Genomic DNA, 9,974 nt, shown 5'->3' on the forward strand with positions numbered 1-9,974 from the left:
ACGCCGGTCTTGCAAGCATGTGTTCGCGGCCGAGAGCCGAGCTGAACGCTGTGTACAAACAAACTGAAATAAAAACCAATTAATGTGCATAATTGAATTTTTATCTAACAGAAGGATGCACTGGAAGGAATGGTGAACGGGAGAAGAGTTCGGGGCAGAAGAAGACATCAGATGATAGACGGCATTAAGGTATATGGATCACATGAGGAGACAAAGAAGAAGGCAGAAAATAGGAGAGACTGGAGAATAGTGGGTTTCCAGTGAAAGATCTACCCTTGGGCAGAACACTATCAATGAAATGAATATTGAAACCAGTAAAACCTGAAGGATGTTCTACACCTACACCATCATAATCCTGTCATGTTAGCAATACGTATTCAACAAATAGGCTTAATAAAAATAATAATAAACTATAAATCAAAAGATTACAGGTAAAGGAACAACTAGATTAGGCGAAAACTATCGTACTAATTCGTAGTTGATAGTGATAGTGATGGGTAGGGCTCGGGTTTCTGTTACAAGTTATATTTTTATCCTGATCTCTTTTTACAAACTTAAGTTAAATTAAATGCATTTATATCTCTTCTGAACATGGTTTTTATTGGTCTTATAAATGTATATGTTACTACTCTTTAGCAAAAAGTCATACTTGACCAAAAATGGTACAAACTAATATTTTTGATCATATTAAAAGTAATGATTTTAACAGTTCTCCAAAATTATTCCTCTATTTTTTTGTAAATAATGACAAGAGGTTTTGTCTGCGTTTGGTTATTTATTTCGAAATTCCTTTTCTTAGAAATATTTTGTGATTGAATGAAGTTTTAATGTAACTGGATTCGCCAACAGTAAGTTGTCAAAACACGAAGGACAAAAGAATGTTAGGAATATGGCCAGATTTTTGCTGGTCGGTCTCGCCTTCACTCTCACTTTTCCCAAACATGTGACGCTTAGGGGTTCTAACACCCCTGTTGCCAGATAGTGATTCATAAACAGTGAGTCTATTAACATAGCTGTGAAAGAATTAGTCACGCAAATAACGGACATCGGACATTTTTTACCCCTCTTTTATTCCTTCTATATTCCTACGGCCAATACAATAATTAATATTTAAGACACACTTTCGTAGAATGGTGAATAAAAAAGGTTTCTAACTAATTTTTGAAAAATGTTTTATTTATTTTGCGTCATATATGCAAGTTTTTATGTCATATTTTGGTTTTTAAGGTATAAGTGCATGCATATTTCCAGAGTTTTTAAGTCATACAAATCCGAGGCCTAGTGATGATGATTATGATGGTGATGATAATGGTGATTAATTACATACACAAATAAACTGCAAATGCATTCACGACGGTTTACATATTATGTTAACATAGAGATCCACTGAAACAGGAATATGACGGCGTAACCATAACGCGGCAGGTTACAGAATTAGATATATATTATGCAACCACTAAAGGCTCTCGCAGAGGAAGTCTGGGTGTCGCGCGTGGTAATGGAACCGCGAGGGTCGTGTGAGGAATTTGGTATGAACCTCGCTATATCACTTCAACGAGTACTGGATGCAATTACAATGCCCCTCTCTCAGCCTTACGTATGTATATGTATATGGCTTTTAAGGAACCCGCAGGTTCTTTGCCGCCCTCACATAAGCCCGCCATCGGTTCCTATCCTGTGCAAGATTAATCCACTCTCTATCATCATATTCCACCTACCTCAAACCCATTTTAATATTGTCTTCTCATCTACGTCTCGGCCTCCCTAAAGGTCTTTTTCCCTCCGGTCTCCCAACTAACACTCTATATATGCATTTCTGGATTCGCCCATACGTGCTACATGTCCTGCCCATCTCAAACGTCTGGATTTAATGTTCCTAATTATGTCAGGTGAAGAATATAAAGCGTGCAGTTATGCGTTGTGTAACTTTCTCCATTCTCCTGTAACTTCATCCCTTTTAGCCCCAAATATTTTCCTAAGAACCTTATTCTCAAACACCCTTAATCTCTGTTCCTATTCCGAAGTGAGAGTCCAAGTTTTACAACCATAAAGAACAACCGGTATTATAACTGTTTTATAAATTCTTACTTTCAGATTTTTTGACAGCAGACTGGATGATAAAAGCTTCTCAACCGAATAATAACAGGCATTTCCTATATTTATTCTGTGTTTAATTTCCTCCCGAGTATCATTCATATTTGTTACTCTTGCTCCCAGGTATTTTAATTTTTCCACCTCTTCAAAGGATAAATTTCTAATTTTTATAGTTCCATTTCGTGCAATATTCTCGTCACGAGACATAATCATATACTTCTTCTTATTATTATTATTACTATTATTATTATTATTATTATTATTATTATTATTATTAATCATGATTGTGTGAAATCAGATGGTTGAACGGATGACAATCGTGAATTCAGTGCTGGCAGGCGGCCCATCCAATTTCAGCCCTGACAGGTCTATGTCCCATCTCCATACAAGCACCTGATAAACCCTAGTGCCCGGAGCCCCAAGCCCTTAAAACCTACATTCCTATCGGAATCCAGTACTACCGTAGCCTACTGACCATTGCGGATGAAAGATGAAATGAAGTGAAGGTGGAAAGTGTTTCATAACTAGAGGTGAATGAAAGTTCACTGACAGCATATTATGCTTGGTCCATCACAATTTCCATCACAGCCCGGAAAGGGTTGAACTCGGATCGTATGAATGGACGACCAGGTAGCTAGCGCTCAGCCATAGAAGCGGTCTTCTCCATATCATCACGCTGTAATTTTCTAACGCCTGATGCGCTAGTGAAGCCGAAGCTGTTAAAACAAAGGTCACAGCAATAGTGTGGGCGTAGTAATAACAACAAGCACAGTCATACATTACTTCCGATTGTGCGCTCACTAATAAAATTAATATGTTACGGTATAGCGAAGTTTTGTTCACCCTTCATCCAATGGATTTAGATTCATTGTGAAGCGGTTGATGAATGATTTTAAATATCTACTGAATAGGAAAGCTCCCACCCCTCATAACTGCCCGTCAATGCATATTAACTATCCTACAACAAACATCAATTCACATCGGGTATGGCGATATCTGCATTCATAGTAATTATTTATTGTCAAAACGTGTGAACAAGAATGAAATGAAAAGCAAGTCGCTGATCAATATGCGTCATACATCACTGTTACAAGTTTTGAGATACCAAATGCGTGCGCCATTAATATCAATGCCATCTCCGTAAACAATGTATTATTTATATTTAAAATGAAACACTTTTCCAGGATATGAATTGACTGGAATTTTGACAATTTCAAAATCTTTTAATTGCTTTCAACATACGTTAATTTCATAATATTTAAAAACGTTGTGTGACGTTTTCGAATTCTTTTATGTCATATATTACATGTCCACAGTTGTATTTTCTTATCCGATGGAAACCGCGTTAAGAATTCTTTGTCCAAATTATGTCGCTTTCGAGAGGAGCAATTTATAGTTTTCACAAATATGTAGAAACATAAAAGTAGAATATTAAAGATTTCTTGAAATAAATAAGCCTAGTTAATTTAATGCAAATATTTATCCTTGGTACAAAAGTTTCCAAATCTTATCTTATATCTTAGTTTTTAATTTTCTGAACAACGTTTGTTTGAATGTTGAGAGTTACCTGGAACAAAATCAGACCAAAAAATCGGAGGAGTATAAAAAAAAACAAGATTCTACTAGCCATAACTTTTGTCACAATTTATGTAAATTAATTATCTTTGCTTTCGGATTTTCCAGAATATTTTCAGAAATATTTGAAACTGTGAAAAAAGTGTCATGCAAACATTTCTTAATTTGAGTTTTTAATAAATCTCTCACTAGTAGACCTACTCAACACTTCATTAAGTATTTTTTTCTTTCTTACAACATTTTAATTACTTACTTATTTCCTTAATTTTCTTCGGTTTTAAACTACTTTACTTACACTTATCTTTAATCTGAGAACTCAAAGGAGTAACGGTTAGTATGACTGACTGTGAAACGAGCGAGCCTGGGTTAAAATCCTGATTGTGAAAAGTTACCTGGTTCAAGATTTTTCTGGGATTTTTCCTGAACCAATAAGAGAAAAAGCTGAGTAATTTTCGGCGGTCCACAACTGTGGCGTAACGGTTAGCGGATCTGGTCGCGAAACCAGGTGGCTCGGGTTCGATTCCCGGTCGGTTCAACTTATCTAGTTGAGGTTTTTTCCGGGATTTTCCCACAAGCCAATATGAGGAAATGCTGAGTAACTTTCGGTGCTGGACCCCAGACTCATTTCACCGGCATTATCACCTTCATCTCATTCAGACGCTAAATAAGCTAAGATGTTGATAAAGCGTCGTAAAATAACCTACAAAAAAACTTTCGGCGCTGAACCCTGAACTAATTTCGCTGACATTGTCACCATCTCATTCATTGCAGTTGACAAAGTGTAGTAAAATAATAATCAATTAAGATTAAGAAACAACTTAACCTTGTATACCTAGGTACCGGTACTCGTAGTGCGGATTAGGGGCGAAAGATTGGACAAGCTCAAGCGAACTTACGCCACTGTTTTGTGTACATTGTGCTACGTCGAAAATCACCACGTGGGAGAGCTATACCGAAAATGTTTCCTGTAGGCCTATTTCAGAAACAGTAATCCTTTACTTGCCACAAATCTACGACACGAACCTTGCAGCTTTACTCCCTTGCCAGAAGAAACTATGATAAAGACATTAATCTAACGCCCTTGGCGGGCATGAACTCGCGAACCTTAGATTCAAAAGTCAGTAAGAAAGCGCAAGACCACTAAAGGCTGATTCACAATAAACCGGGAACGGAAAAGAGAACGAGAATGGAAATATTGTTAAATACATTTATTTTAACATTTCCGTTCTCGTTCTCATTCTCGTTTCCCTTTCCGGTTTATTGTGAACCAGCCTTAAGGATGACAACTTTATAGTTAATGTAATGTTATTTCTACATTAGAGAACGCATAAAGTATAACGCTGAAAAAAATAGGGTTTTCAATGAAACGTTCAAATTTTTTCCCTTAATTCAAATACTTTTTATATACTTGGGAACTTAAAATCAAAAGAATGAATAAAAACAAAGAAAAAGTTACAATATACAATTTACAATAAAATTTTACATAATAATGGTTTAATAAAATTGCTAAATGTTTTGCATTTTAATACTGGAATGTTATGACTTGTGTATAGTGTAACCAGGGATCTGGGAAGGGATTCGCTGTTGTTGCGAATTGGCAGTTCGTTGCTTATTCCCCTGGCGTTTCAGACAGCAAATACAAGGGGCCCCAGTACTGCACGTACAGCGTGGATTTCCTCTGCAGAGAATCACTGTAAGTCTTTAACCTTCTTTCCGGTTTATACCGAGGCTCAATTCATAGATCATTCAGCTCGCAGGGATTGAGTTTCGCATGCAAAGGCACATTTACACTGAACGAATGCTCACACAAATATTACCCATTTATGTAACTTATTCATGCATACTTCCAACTTGCAATACTATTAATATCAATGGTGAGTTAAAATGAGAGAAATAAAATTTGAAAGACATTATGAGGGCCGATAAGCTGATACAATAACAATAGGAGTTTTGTCAGGATCCGTCTGTGCTTATCTATTTAACAAATATTATTAGTTTACAATATTTGTCACATTTATTTAGTTTTTAACGTTTTCGGCTTAATTAAGCCATCTTCAGAAAAGTTTGTGCCTATATACATGAAAGTAGTATATAGGCATAAACTTTTCTGAAGATGGCTTAATTAAGCAGAAAACGTTAAAAACTAAATAAATGTGACAAATATTGTAAACTAATGATATTTGTTAAATAGATAAGCACAGACGGATCCTGACAAAACTCCTATTGTTAAAATGAGAGAGACTATCTAATAGAAATTTAATAATTATGCAACCTTGGAAAAATGAAGTAAATGTCCACGCCTGTGGAGTAACGGTTAGCGCGTCTGGCCGCGAAACCAGTGGCCCGGGCTCCATTCCCGATCTGGGCAAATTACCTGCTTGAGGTTTTTTCCGGGGTTTTCCCTCAACCCAATATGAGCAAATGCTGGGTAGCTTTCGGTGTTGGACCCCGGACTCATTTCACTGGCATTATCACCTTCATCTCATTCAGACGCTAAATAACCTAAGATGTTGATAAAGCGTCGTAAAATAATCCAATAAAATAAAATAAAAAATGAAGTAAATAGAGAGGACGTACGATATTACACGATCGCAGGATCGTGACACCAAAATAACAACGCAGTTCGATTAGCTGATTTTGGGCAAAACATTAACCAGTGTACTGTACGTACAATGTATTTTTTTAGTATCACTAATATCATTAATATAAATCGATAAATTGTAGACTGAAACTACACAACTATAATTTAATATCATTATAAAAGCTTACCATACGTCACGTAAAAAAAAAACAGGACAGCCCCCTTTTCGGCCTAAGTGTCCGGCGTCCCCGTAATGTTTGTCGGTACGTGCAAAAGTCCCATATCTTAATCAAACTTTATTTCTTAATGTAAAAATCAATAACTTCTCTAACTGATGTATATTTTATACATTAATGTTGAAAGTATTGTTTTGGTTTGTATAAATGTTTACAAATGTTTGATTTTGAAATCAGCAAACATGAATGAACTATGTTTGAAAGACAGGCTACAGTTAGACAAAAAGTTACTGCACAGACGTAAATAAATTGACATGAATAAACATTGTTTATGCTCGACCATGCCGAAATGTAGTAATTATACACCTGGTAGCAGTCCTTTAATGCATGTCATTAAAGTACACCTATTCATTAAAGTTCAGGTTTTCTATTATTCTCGGATATGCAATCGAAAGACAACGAGGGAAACGTCACGGAGGCTGGAAATCCAATACTGTCGCAGAAGGTTATGTTCTGTTACTATAATAATTAGCGTTAATTGTAAATAATATTCAAATAAATTCCATTTGTCATCTCGTTTTTCAATTCTAAATCACTTTCCAGGTTATATCAAAATTAGTTCATGTTATTCTATAAATTATATCAAGGTCAATGACATTATTGTTCCTCGGAAAAAATCAATACTTTCGCGTCTGCGCACATCTCACAATTTACGAGCTTGCACAAGGTCACTTCTGCTCTTCAGTGAGATGCGAATAAAATGAATACTTGTGAATAATTTCCAGTTAGAAATATGGTCGATCATAAAAAGTCGTATGAAACTTGCCTATAATGGTAATTAAGACGCTCGTATGAAAATTATGAAACTCGCTTGCGCTCGTTTCATAAACAAACATACTCGCGTTTTAATTACTATCATTATAGGCCGTTCCATAATGTATTATTAAAGGCAAGTGTCTTTTCTTCTGTTAAATCCCCTCTTTTCAATCTTATTTAATACATTTTTCAATAACTTCCAACTTTAATTTCCTTACAAACAAAGCCGATAATAAAAGTGTCTTGTATATTCATGAGGATTTTATGACAACTTAATCATTAAATAACATTATCCGTGCTTTAATACATTGAAATGAGGTTATTACTATGCATCCAGTGTACCCGCCTATGAAATATTATTGTGGTTTCTAAGTTTTGTGCTCAAAACCAAACCAAGAACTTATATTCCACTAGATGTACAGTGATCTTCCCATACTCTACGTCCATACCGTACTGCTTTTCTACCCAACATCAGCTGATTTATTCTGGCGCCACTACCTAGAAAGCCTTGTCCCGTCTATCCACTTCTATGTTTGAAGTATGCAACTATATCCACTTTCAAAGGGGAATTCTTTCTACACACAAATCCGTCTTCTCGCGATTCGAAACCGTAAACTTTATGCAATATCTCATGATTCGATCTGGTCTGAATTATGTCTGATACATTTTAATAGTAAAGTGATTGTAACTTCCAAAACAGTAGTAAATTGGTTAATATTAAGCATAGTAATCCAGTTACCTAAAGACTTAAGTTAAAGACAACTTACTTACAAATGGCTTTTAAGGAACCCGCAGATTCATTGGCGCCCTTACATAAGCCCGCCATCGGACCCTATCTTGTGCAAGATTAATCCAGTCTCTATCATCATATCCCACCTCCATCAAATCCATTTTAATATTATCCTCCCATCTACGTCTCGACTTCCCCACAGGTCTTTTTCCTTGCTGTCTCCCACTCTATATGCATTTCTGGATTCGCCATACGTGTTAGGCTACATGCCCTGCCCATCTCAAACGTCTGGATTTAATGTTCCTAATTATGTCAGGTGAAACATAGGCCTTCAATGCGTGCAGTTCTGCTTTGTGTAACTTTCTCCATTCTCCTGTAATTTCATCCCTTTTAGCCTCTAATATTTTTCTAAGAACCTTATTCTCAAACACCCTTAATCTCTGTTCCTCTCTCAAAGTGAGAGTCCAAGTTTCACAACCATACAGAATAACCGTTAATATAACTATTTTATTAATTCTAACTTTAAGATTTTGTGACAGCAGGCTAGATGACAAAAGCTTCTCAACCGAATAATAACAGGCATTTCCCATATTTATTCTGTGTTTAATTTCCTCCCGAGTGTCATTTATATTTGTTACTGTTGCTCCAAGATATTTAAATTTTTCCAGAAGTTAAAGGCACATTCGGTAGGTCTATATAGTACGCCGAAAGCAGGTAATACAACGGATAAAGATATAAACAGGTCGTCTCTTCGTGTTCGTGAAGTACAACCAACTCGCAATATAGTGGAGCACTGTTGAACAAGTTTTGACCAACTACTGAAATGAGTATTGGTGCATGAGAATAATACAAGATATTCCTATTGTCTGACATTTCTTTCTGTTTCATCAGGCTATTGCGTATGTCACTCTCGACTGAAAACCCATTACTTTTGCTGTGTACTTTTCTAGAAATTCCCTAAAATATCCATTATTTCATTTACTAATTTAAGCTGTTAGCACTGACCATCATGGTATACAAATCTACGCTAAACATCGAGATAATGTCTTGATAATTTTCAGATTTTTTAGATTAAATTCAGAAAATATGCTGTGCCTTTTGGTATTGCAATGCCTCCCAAAAACCTCACTTTTATGTTTATTTTACACAATTTATATGCAATGTTGCCTACATTAATACTGAAAATATCAGTTCAATACTTCTCAACTATGTCTTGCAAAAATACACGTGTCCACCACTATAGAATAACGGTTACATAAAATACGTGTTGACTTCCTACCTTGGGAAGTGTCACGTGGCGCGCTGGCTGCCGGTCTCCCAGGGGCACGGCGCCGTCATTCAGGTGTCGCCGGGACCTCCCATGTCGCTCACTGGTTAATCGGACGCTCACTCCAATCCCGGGCTTTAGATAACGGACTCCATCACACGCATGCTGCAACACCTGGAAGGCACAAGAGATGCGTGTGAAGAGGATTGTTTAACCCATTTAATCTATACGCGGATACAACAAACATACAGCATCCAGAAAGAAATAGTAAGTGTAAGGACAGTTATTCTGAAAACTGCAATATGATTGAATGTTTAGCTCAATATGCAGGTAATTAGACAAGGCAAATAGACATAACAGATAGAGGTAAACAGACAGCAGTACACAGAGACTGATGGATAGGAAGACAGACAGACAGACAGAGGCACGGATGGATAGACAGACAGATGAACGAAAAAGGGGTAAACAGAATCATTACTGGACTACACTGTCTAAGAAAACTATTAAGAAAATAAATAATGGTAATGATTTCGCTGAATTACTCTATTTTATTAATTTTATTTTCCTGCAGTCAGATCTAGAAGAAATTCGCTATATAATATCCAAAGATCGAGAAACACATTTCATATGAACTCACCATTCATTAAAACCTTCAGAAACTGCAATTCACTTTGTGAGGGAATTCATTTATTTTCTGGTACTGAAAACTTATTTAGAAGCCAAATTTATATATGT

The 9,974-nt window shown here is 36.1% G+C and overlaps 1 protein-coding gene across 1 annotated transcript in view; it reads right to left on the bottom strand.

Annotated features, from left to right (window-relative positions):
- The window catches only part of LOC138712147 (probable G-protein coupled receptor CG31760), a 395,270-nt gene extending 385,861 nt beyond the window's left edge, over positions 1-9,409 (bottom strand). The window contains exon 1 of the mRNA XM_069843619.1: positions 9,252-9,409. The gene's annotated coding sequence lies outside the window, so the exon portion shown is untranslated. The remainder of the gene's footprint in view (positions 1-9,251) is intronic.
- Positions 9,410-9,974: the final 565 nt, after the last annotated feature.

This window comes from Periplaneta americana, chromosome 13, assembly GCF_040183065.1.
Source record: "Periplaneta americana isolate PAMFEO1 chromosome 13, P.americana_PAMFEO1_priV1, whole genome shotgun sequence".
Lineage (NCBI taxonomy): Eukaryota > Metazoa > Arthropoda > Insecta > Blattodea > Blattidae > Periplaneta > Periplaneta americana.